Raw genomic sequence first — 10,516 nt, forward strand, 5'->3', positions numbered from 1 at the left:
TTTATGGTCGTTATTGGGGGAGGTGGGAGAGAAGGAGGTTAGTCACATCATCTGTTAGTATCTTAGCCTCTCATAACCAGAAATGGGATTAACCAAAGTTGGAAGTAATTGTAAATAGCTAAGGAAAGAGGCCTGTGCACCTCAAGACACTGTAAATGTGAATAAGTAAGAGACTGAAGAAGAAAGAGAACCCAAGACAGTATGTCTAAGACACCAAGAGAAGAGACTGTTTCAAGAAGGGAGTGATGAATTAGGGCTTTTTGTTGATGTTGTTGTTGTTTTTGAAGTTAGCAGTATTATTTTCAAAGCAGAAACTCATATATTTGATCATGATTGATGAGTTTATCAAGTTGTGGTTCCTCTGTGGTCTAGCCTACTTAGCAGGGCTGTGCTGATAGAATCAAAATGGTTTTTGTGGTTATTCATGTGATCTAAGTATATCTTCCCACCTCTCCTCTTCTCCCATCCTGTTACTTCTGTGTAAGAAGATGTCTAACTAACTCTAAATTCTGAATTGTTTGAGTAGCTGTGCTTTCTTCCTTCAGGTCTGAAACCTAGAAGGGAGAAGTGTAATGTTTCTTTCTCATCGACTTCCCTTACACCGTAAGCCGACCCATATACCCAGATAGGGTCTCTTATGGCCACATGATCTGCCACAGTCAGTACTGTGACCTGTGAATCCCTTTCATAAATCTATACTTTATAAGATTATTTTTCTTAAGTGCATTAAAGAAACCAAATAATAAATAATTTCTTGACATCTTTAGTTCACCTTAAAAATCTCCAGTAAAAACTTTCACCTTGGCATAATATTTTTACCAAGAGGAAGCACTTACATAGTGCAGGTATCAATGAAAATGATTCCATCTATATGACTGTTACCTTTATTTCTACTTATCCTGGTACATTTTCTCTTCTGTTTTCTTTGTTTTGGCTATCTCTTATGTTATTGGTATTCTCTTTTGGTGGTCGCTTGATTAAATAGATAACTAATGTAATAGGTAAATCTGTAGGCTGAACAATGTAAAATTCAATGGCTGTTGTACTAAGGTGAATCAGAAAAAATAGCTGTTCTTGGAGAGGATGTCACTACACGGACAGGCTATTCACTCTTGGAGGGCATAAAAACTGGTGTATCCTTTTGAACCAGACATTTGGCAACATGTGTTGAAATTATTGACTAAGCATTTCCATTTTAAGAATACGTTCTGCAAAAATACTTCTAGATACACAAGGCTAGAAGGGAATATTCATAAAAATATTGTAATACTGGAAAATACTGTGCTTAGCATAATTTTAAAAACTTTTGAAATCACTAAATTACAAATTTATGTAAATGTATATGTAAATTATAAATCAATAGATTGTAAAATTAAATGGAGAGTGAATAAAATAAGGTGGGGAAAAATATCGACCCTAATGAGTTGTTTCATTTTATACATATACATTTTTATTTATATATATATATATATACACACACATATACATATATATATTTTGTTATCATTAATCTACAATTACATGAAGAACATTATGTTTACTAGGGTTCCTCCTTCACCAAGTCCCCCCCACATACCCCATTACAGTCATTGTCCATCAGCATAGTAAGATGTTGTAGAATCAGTACTTGTCTTCTCTGATATACATGTATATTTAATTTTTTTACATACAACAGATACATTCTTCTTATACAGTAGATTTTTATTTAAATAGAGACTTTAAAAAAGTGTAAAGCAATATGAATTGAAAAACTTCCCTCTTAAAAAAATATTCATTGTACAGCAAAAATTTATAGAACGCAAAGACTTATTATATTGACATCATACAGGTGGGTGTGTGCACATGTGCGTATGAGTGAGCAGTGCATTTTTTTTTCGTTATCATTAGTCTACAATTACATGAAGAATATTATGTTTGCTAGGGTCCCCCCTTCAGCAAGTCCCCCCCACAAACCCCATTACAGTCACTGTCCATCAGCGTAGTAAGATGCTGTAGAATCACTACTTGTCTTCTCTGTGTTGCACAGCCCTCCCCATTCCACCCTCCCCACATTATACATGCTAATCGTAATACCCCCTTTCTTCTTTCCCGCCCTTATCCCTCCCTACCCTCCCATTCTCCCCAGCCCCTTTCCCTTTGGTAACTGTTAGTACATTCTTGGGTTCTGTGATTCTGCTGCTGTTTTGTTCCTTCAGTTTTTCTTTGTTCTTATACTCCGCATATGAGTGAAATCATTTGGTATTTGTCTTTCTTCGCTTGGCTTATTTCACGAGCAGTACAGTTTTATATCGTAAAAGTTTTGAAAGTTTTAATGTGTTACTATTTAATTTTTTACCATGATTTGTTCTAAACTGACTTTTTTTGGTATCATTAATCTACAATTACATGAGGAACATTATGTTTACTAGGCTCTACCCTATACCAGGTCCCCCCTACAAACCCCCTTACAGTCACTGTCCGTCAGCATAGCAAAATGTTGTATAATCACTAGTTGTCTTCTCTGTGTTGTACAGCCCTCCCCTTTCTCCCATCTCCCCCATTATGGATGCTCATCATAATACACCCTTTCTTCTCCCCCCCTTATCCCTCCCTACCCACCCCTCCTCCTCAGTCCCTTTCCCTTTGGTACCTGTTAGTCCATTCTTGGGTTCTGTGATTCTGCTGCTGTTTTGTTCCTTCAGGTTTTCCTTTGTTCTTATGCTCCACAGATGAGTGAAATCATTTGGTATTTCTCTTTCTCTGCTTGGCTTATTTCACTGAGCATAATACCCTCTAGCTCCATCCATGTTGTTGCAAATGGTAGGATTTGCTTTCTTCTTATGGCTGAATAATATTCCATTGTGTATATGTACCACATGTTCTTTATCAATTCATCTACTGATGGACACTTAGGTTGCTTCCAATTCTTGGCTATTGTAAATAGTGCTGCGATATACATAGGGGTGCATCTGTCTTTTTCAAACTGGGCTACTGCATTCTTGGGGTAAATTCCTAGAAGTGGAATTCCTGGGTTAAATGGTAAGTCTATTTTCAGCATTTTGAGGAACCTCCATACTGCTTTCCACAACGGTTGAACTAATTTACATTCCCACCATCAGTGTACGAGGGATACCCTTCCTCCACTACCTCGCTAACATTTGTTGTTGTTTGTCTTTTGGATGGTGGCGATCCTTACTGGTGTGAGGTGATATCTCATTGTGGTTTTCGTTTGTATTTCTCTGATAATTAGCGATGTGGAGCATCTTTTCATGTGTCTGTTGGCCATCTGAATTTCTTCTTTGGAAAACTGTCTGTTCAGCTCCTCTGACCATTTTTTAATTGAATTATTTGCTTTTTGTTTGTTGAGGTGTGTGAGCTTTTTTTATATTTTGGATGTCAACCCTTTATCGGCTCTGTCATTTATGAATATATTCTCCCATACTGTAGGATACCTTTTTGTTCTGTTGATATTGTCCTTTGCGGTACAGAAGATTTTCAGCTTGATATAGTCCCACTTTTTCTTTTTTGCTTTTGTGTCCCTTGCCCAGGGAGATATGTTCATGAAGAAATTGCTCATGTTTTTGTCCAAGATATTTTTGCCTATGTTTTTTTCTAAGAGTTTTATGGTTTCATGACTTACATTCAGGTTTTTGATCCATTTCAAATTTACTTTTGTGTATGGGGTTAGACAATGATCCAGTTTCATTCTCTTCCTGTAGGTGTCCAGTTTTGCCAAAACCAACTGTTGTAGAGGCTGTCATTTCCCCATTGTATGTCCATGGCTCCTTTATTGTATATTAATTGACCATATATGTTTGAGTTAATGTCTGGAGACTCTATTCTGTTCCACTGGTCTGTGGCTCTGTTTGTGTGCCAGTACCAATTGTCTTGATTACTGTGGCTTTGTAGTAGAGCTTGAAGTTGGGGAATGAGTTTCCCCTCCACCCCCCACTTTATTCTTCCTTCTCAGGATTGTTTTCACTATTTGGGGTCTTAGGTGGTTCCATATGAATTTTAGAACTATTTGTTCCAGTTCGTTGAAGAATGCTGTTGGTAATTTGATAGGGATTGCATATTGAATATGTAGATTGCTTTGGGCAGGATGGCCATTTTGACAATATTAATTCTTCCTAGCCAAGAGCATGGGATGTGTTTCCATTTGTTAGTGTCCTCTTTAATTTCTCTTAAGAGTGTCCTGTAGTTTTCATGGTATAGGTTTTTCACTTCCTTGGTTAGATTTATTCCTAGGTATTTTATTCTTTTTGATGCAATTGTGAATGGAATTGTTTTCCTAATTTCTCTTTGTATTAGTTCATTGTTAGTGTATTGGAAAGCCACAGATTTCTGTGTATTAATTTTGTATTCTGTAACTTTGCTGAATTCCGATATTAGATCTAGTAGTTTTGGAGTGGATTCTTTAGAGGTTTTTATGTACAATATCATGTCATCTGCAAACAGGGACATTTTGACTTTTCTTTACCAATCTGGATTCCTTGTATTTCTTTGTTTTGCCTAATTGCCATGGGTAGGACCTACAGTACTATGTTGAATAACAGTCAGGAGAGTGGGCATCCCAGACTTGTTCCTGATCTCAGAGGAAAAGCTTTCAGCTTCTTGCTGTTCAGTATGATGTTGGCTGTGGGCTTATCATATATGGCCTTTATTATGTTGAGGTGATTGCCCTGTTTACCCATTTTGTTGAGAGTTTTTTTTTTTTGAGATGGCATCTCTCATTTTAATTGATCATATGGTTGTTAACAAAAATAAAATTCTGTATAAGGGACTCAATGCAGAATCATTAATCAACCCCAAGCCTAATTCTCAACAGTCTCCAATCTTGTGAAGCATAACGAACAAGTTTTTACATGGTGAACAAGTTCTTACATAGTGAATAAGTTCTTACATGGTGAACAGTGCAAGGGCAGTCATCACAGAAACTTTCGGTTTTGATCACGCATCATGAACTATAAACAATCAGGTCAATTATGATTCATTTGATTTTTATACTTGATTTATATGTGAATCCCACATTTCTCCCTTATTATTATTATTATTATTATTATTTTTAATAAAATGCTGAAGTGGTAGGTAGATGCAAGATAAAGGTAGAAAACATAGTTTATTGCTATAAGAGGGCAAATGTAGATGATCAGGTATGTGCCTATAGACTGAGTATTAATCCAAGCTAGACAAGGGCAACAAAACATCCACAGATGCAGAAGATTTCTCTCAAAACGGGGGGGTGGGGTTCTAAGCCTCACCTCTGTTGATCCACAATTTCTCACCTGATGGCTCTCCTGCGACTGTGCCTCTCTTAGGTTGTTCCTCCCTTGAGGAATCTTACCTGTCTCTGGCTAACCAGTCATCTTCCGGGGCCATAAAGGGAAATGTAAAGTTGGTAAGTGAGAGAGAAGCAATATTGTTTGAAAAGGTTAGCTTTTTACTTCTTTGCAGATTTATGCCCTGTGGCTTCTATGCCCAGCATTTGTCTTGAGGTATCTTTACCATTTGGAAGAATTATGATACTCAGTAATTTCGATATGAGGCATGAATTCTACTTAGGGGTTGTAATTAGGAAGGAAGAAGAGAAGCTATAGAAATAGCAGACGGAAGTAAACTTGGGAAGATTGATTATTTCTTCGACATATCTTCTTGTAGTGTAACATAAGTGTGTATAGGTTTTAAATTACTAATTAAATTGTGTGCACACATTAACCTAATAGGAATACAGCTACATAACCAAAGCAGACCTACAATTACCAGCCATATCCAGTGAAACCAAGAAAACCAGTTAGGCACCCTAGGCATTTGTGAAAAATTATCAATGATATGATGGATATTGTCTAACTGAATTTGAATATTTTGAGAAAAATCAGACAAATTAAAACAACATATTCCTGGGAACTGTTCACTTCCCATATGTTCTTTTAACAGTAGATAGCCTATAGTCGTAAGATTTTGGAGCACTGCAGCTTGCACTTCTCCTAATTCTTGGTTGAGTTCCGACAGTATAGATCCAGTCAAATTTGTTGTTTTACTGTATGCACAGGCCAGCTTAGATATCTCCTTCTTTGTTCCAATGGCAAGATTAGGAACCGGTGGGATGAATGTAGCTACAACTGCAACAGCACCAGGATCTTTTTTGAAGTTTTTTGATGATCATCTTCTGGAATGACTCTTCCAGGGAATGTTGATGTTGGAAGTTCTTCATATTGTATCTTAATTCGTTTTCTGGGTAGCCAAATTAGGCTTTGATCCTCTGTATAAACACAAACAAACCCTTTGCGCACACTTTGATATGCCCTTTATACCATTTTGAAGAACTTATTGGAGATTGAAGGGCCCCCACCAGTAAGATGGCAAACTTCTGGCTTCTCTTCGGGTCCTCAGTTCCCAATGGCGCCACCTAAAGACCTATCACCTCTCTCCCCACTCCCACTCCCAGCACCTAGCCAATCGCCACCAGCCCCGTAGAAGTAACACCACAATCACCCCATGCCCCTTCCTATATAACCCAGCACCTTTCCCCAATAAAGCGGAATTCTCCGGTGAATTGCTGCTGTGTATCGCACCTTTCCTTTCAGAGATCACCACACAGGATCTGCTTTTTTTTTTTTTAAGAGAAAGGAATATTATCAGAAAAATATACTTCCATAGCTGATCATCTGAAACCCTTTAAATGATCAAAATTAAAGATATTTAAAGCATGCATTAATCGGTGATTTGCATTTAGTTTTATCCTATGAGGGAGTAATCCCCCTTTTCTTTCTTTTTCTTTTTTTTATTTGGTTATCATTAATCTACAATTACATGAAGAACATTATGTTTACTAGGCTCTACCCTATACCAGGACCCCCCCACAAACCCCCTTACAGTCACTGTCCGTCAGCATAGCAAAATGTTGTATAATCACTACTTGTCTTCTCTGTGTTGTACAGCCCTCCCCTTTCTCCCAGCTCCCCCATTATGCATGCTCATCATAATACACCCTTTCTTCTCCCCCCGTTATCCCTCCCTACCCACCCCTCCTCCTCAGTCCCTTTCCCTTTGGTACCTGTTAGTCCATTCTTGGGTTCTGTGATTCTGCTGCTATTTTGTTCTTTCAGGTTTTCCTTTATTCTTATGCTCCACAGATGAGTGAAATCATATGGTATTTCTCTTTCTCCGCTTGGCTTATTTCACTGAGCATAATACCCTCTAGCTCCATCCATGTTGTTGCAAATGGTAGGATTTGCTTTCTTCTTAATGGCTGAAAAATATTCCATTGTGTATATGAACCACATCTTCTTTATCCATTCAACTACTGATGGACACTTAGGTTGCTTCCAATTCTTGGCTATTGTAAATAGTGCTGCGATATACATAGGGATACATCTGTCTTTTTCAAACTGGGCTACTGCATTCTTGGGGTAAATTCCTAGAAGTGGAATTCCTGGGTCAAATGGTAAGTCTGTTTTCAGCATTTTGAGGAACCTCCATACTGCTTTCCACAACGGTTGAACTAATTTACATTCCCACCATCAGTGTACGAGGGATACCCTTCCTCCACTACCTCGCCAACATTTGTTGTTGTTTGTCTTTTGGGTGGTAGCCATCCTTACTGGTGTGAGGTGATACCTCATTGTGGTTTTAATTTGCATTTCTCTGATTATTAGCGATGTGGAGCATCTTTTCATGTGTCTGTTGGCCATCTGAATTTCTTTTTTGGAGAACTGTCTGTTCAGTTCCTCTGCCCATTTTTTAATTGGATTATTTGTTTTTTGTTTGTTGAGGTGGGTGAGCTCTTTATATATTTTGAACATCAAGCCTTTATCGGGTCTGTCATTTACAAATATGTTCTCCCTTACTGTAGGGTACCTTTTTGTCCTATTGATGGTGTCTTTTGCTGTACAGTAGCTTTTCACCTTCATATAGTCCCACTTGTTCATTTTTGCTGTTGTTTTCCTTGCCCGGGGAGATATGTTCAAGAAGAGGTCATTCATGTTTATGTCTTAAGAGGTTTTCGCCTATGTTTTTTTTCTAAGAGTTTTATGGTTTCGTGACTTACATTCAGGTCTTTGATCCATTTTGAATTTACTTTTGTGTATGGGGTTAGACAATGGTCCAGTTTCATTCTCCTACATGGAGCTGTCCAGTTTTGCTAGCACCATCTGTTGAAGAGACTGTCATTTCACCATTGTATGTCCATGGCTCCTTTATCAAATATTAATTGACCATATATGTTTGGGTTAATGTCTGGAGTCTCTAATCTTTTCCACTGGTCTGTGGCTCTGTTCTTTTGCCATTACCAAATTGTCTTGATTACTATGGCTTTATAGTAGAGCTTGAAGTTGGGGAGTGAGATCCCCCCCACTTTATTCTTCTTTCTCAGGATTGCTTTGGCTATTCAGGGTCTTTGGTGTTTCCATATGAATTTTTGAACTATTTGTTCCAGTTCATTGAAGAATGCTGTTGGTAATTTGATAGGGATTGCATCAAATCTGTATATTGCTTTGGGAAGGATGGCCATTTTGACGATATTAGTTCTTCCTAGCCACGAGCATGGGATGAGTTTCCATTTGTTAGTGTCCCCTTTAATTTCTCTTAAGAGTGACTTGTAGTTTTCAGGGTATAGGTCTTTCACTTCTTTGGTTAGGTTTATTCCTAGGTATTTTATTCTTTTTGATGCAATTGTGAATGGAGTGTTTTCCTGATTTTTCATTCTATTGGTTCATTGTTAGTGTATAGGAAAGCCACAGATTTCTGTGTGTTAATTTTGTATCCTTCAACTTTGCTGTATTCCGATATCAGTTCTAGTAGTTTTGGGGTGGAGTCTTTAGGGTTTTTTATATACAATATCATGTCATCTGCAAACAGGGACATTTTGACTTTTCTTTACCAATCTGGATTCCTTGTATTTCTTTGTTTTGTCTGAGTGCCGTGGCTAGGACCTCCAGTACTATGTTAAATAACAGTGGGGAGAGTGGACATCCCTGTCTTGTTCCCGATCGCAGAGGAAAAGCTCTCAGTTTCTTGCTGTTCAGTATAATGTTGGCTGTGGGTTTTTCGTATATGGCCTTTATTATGTTGAGGTACTTGCCCTCTATACCCATTTTGCTGAGAGTTTTTATCATGAATGGATGTTGAATTTTGTCAAATGCTTTTTCAGCATCTATGGAGATGATCATGTGGTTTTTGTCTTTCTTTTTGTTTATGTGGTGGATGATGTTGATGGATTTTCGAATGTTGTGCCGTCCGTGCATCCCTGGGATGAATCCCACTTGGTCGTGGTGTATCATCCTTTAGATGTATTTTTGAATTCAGTTTGCTAATATTTTCTTGAGTATTTTTGCTTCTATGTTCATCAGTGATATTGGTCTGTAATTTTCTTTTTTGGTGGGTTCTTTGCCTGGTTTTAGTATTAGGGTAATGTTGGCTTCATAGAATGAGTTTCAGAGTATTCCCTCCTCTTCTATTTTTTGGAAATCTTTTAGAAGAATGGGTATTATGTCTTTTCTGTATGTCTCATAAAATTCTGAGGTAAATCCATCTGGCCCGGGGGTTTTGTTCTTGGGTAGTTTTTTGATTACCACTTCAGTTTCTTTGCTGGTAATTGGTTTGTTTAGATTTTATGTTTCTTCCTTGGTTAGTCTTGTGAGGTTGCATTTTTCTAAGAAGTTTTCCATTTCTTCTAGGTTTTCCAGTTTGTTAGCATATAGGTTTTCATTGTATTCTCTAATATTTCCTTGTATTTCTTCGGGGTCCGTCGTGATTTTTCCTTTCTCATTTCTGATTCTATTGATATGTGTTGATTCTATTTTTCTCTTCATAAGTCTGGCTAGTGGCTTATCTATTTTGTTTATTTTCTCAAAGTACCAGGTCTTCGTTTCATTGATTTTTTCTATTGTTTTATTCTTCTCAATTTTCTTTATTTCTTCTCTGATCTTTATTATGTCCCTCCTTCTGCTGACCTTAGGCCTCATCTGTTCTTCTTTTTCCAATTTCGATAATTGTGACATTAGGCTGTTCATTTGGGATTGTTCTTCCTTTTTTAAATATGCTTTGATTGCTGTATACTTTCCTCTTAAGACTGCTTTTGCCGTGTCCCACAGAAGTTGGGGCTTTGTGTTGTTGTTGTCATTTGTTTCCATATATTGCTTGATCTCTATTTTAATTTGGTCGCTGATCCATTGATTATTTAGGAGCGTGTTGTTAAGCCTCCATGTGTTTGTGGGCCTTTTTGCTTTCTTTGTACAATTTATTTCTAGTTTTATACCTCTGTGGTCTGAAAAGTTGACTGTTAGAATTTCAATCTTTTGGAATTTTCTGAGGCTCTTTTTGTGTCCTAGTATGTAGTCTATTCCATGTGCACTTGAGGGGAATGTGTATCCTGTTGCTTTTGGCTGTAGAGTTCTATAGATGTCCATTAGGTCCATCTGTTCTAGTGCATTGTTCAGTGCCTCTGTGTCCTTACTTATTTTCTGTCTGGTGGATCTGTCCTTTGGAGTGAGTGGTGTGTTGAAGTCTCCTATAATGAATGTATTGCACTCTATTTCCT

This window comes from Manis pentadactyla, chromosome 13, assembly GCF_030020395.1.
Source record: "Manis pentadactyla isolate mManPen7 chromosome 13, mManPen7.hap1, whole genome shotgun sequence".
In the NCBI taxonomy this organism is placed as follows: Eukaryota; Metazoa; Chordata; class Mammalia; order Pholidota; family Manidae; genus Manis; species Manis pentadactyla.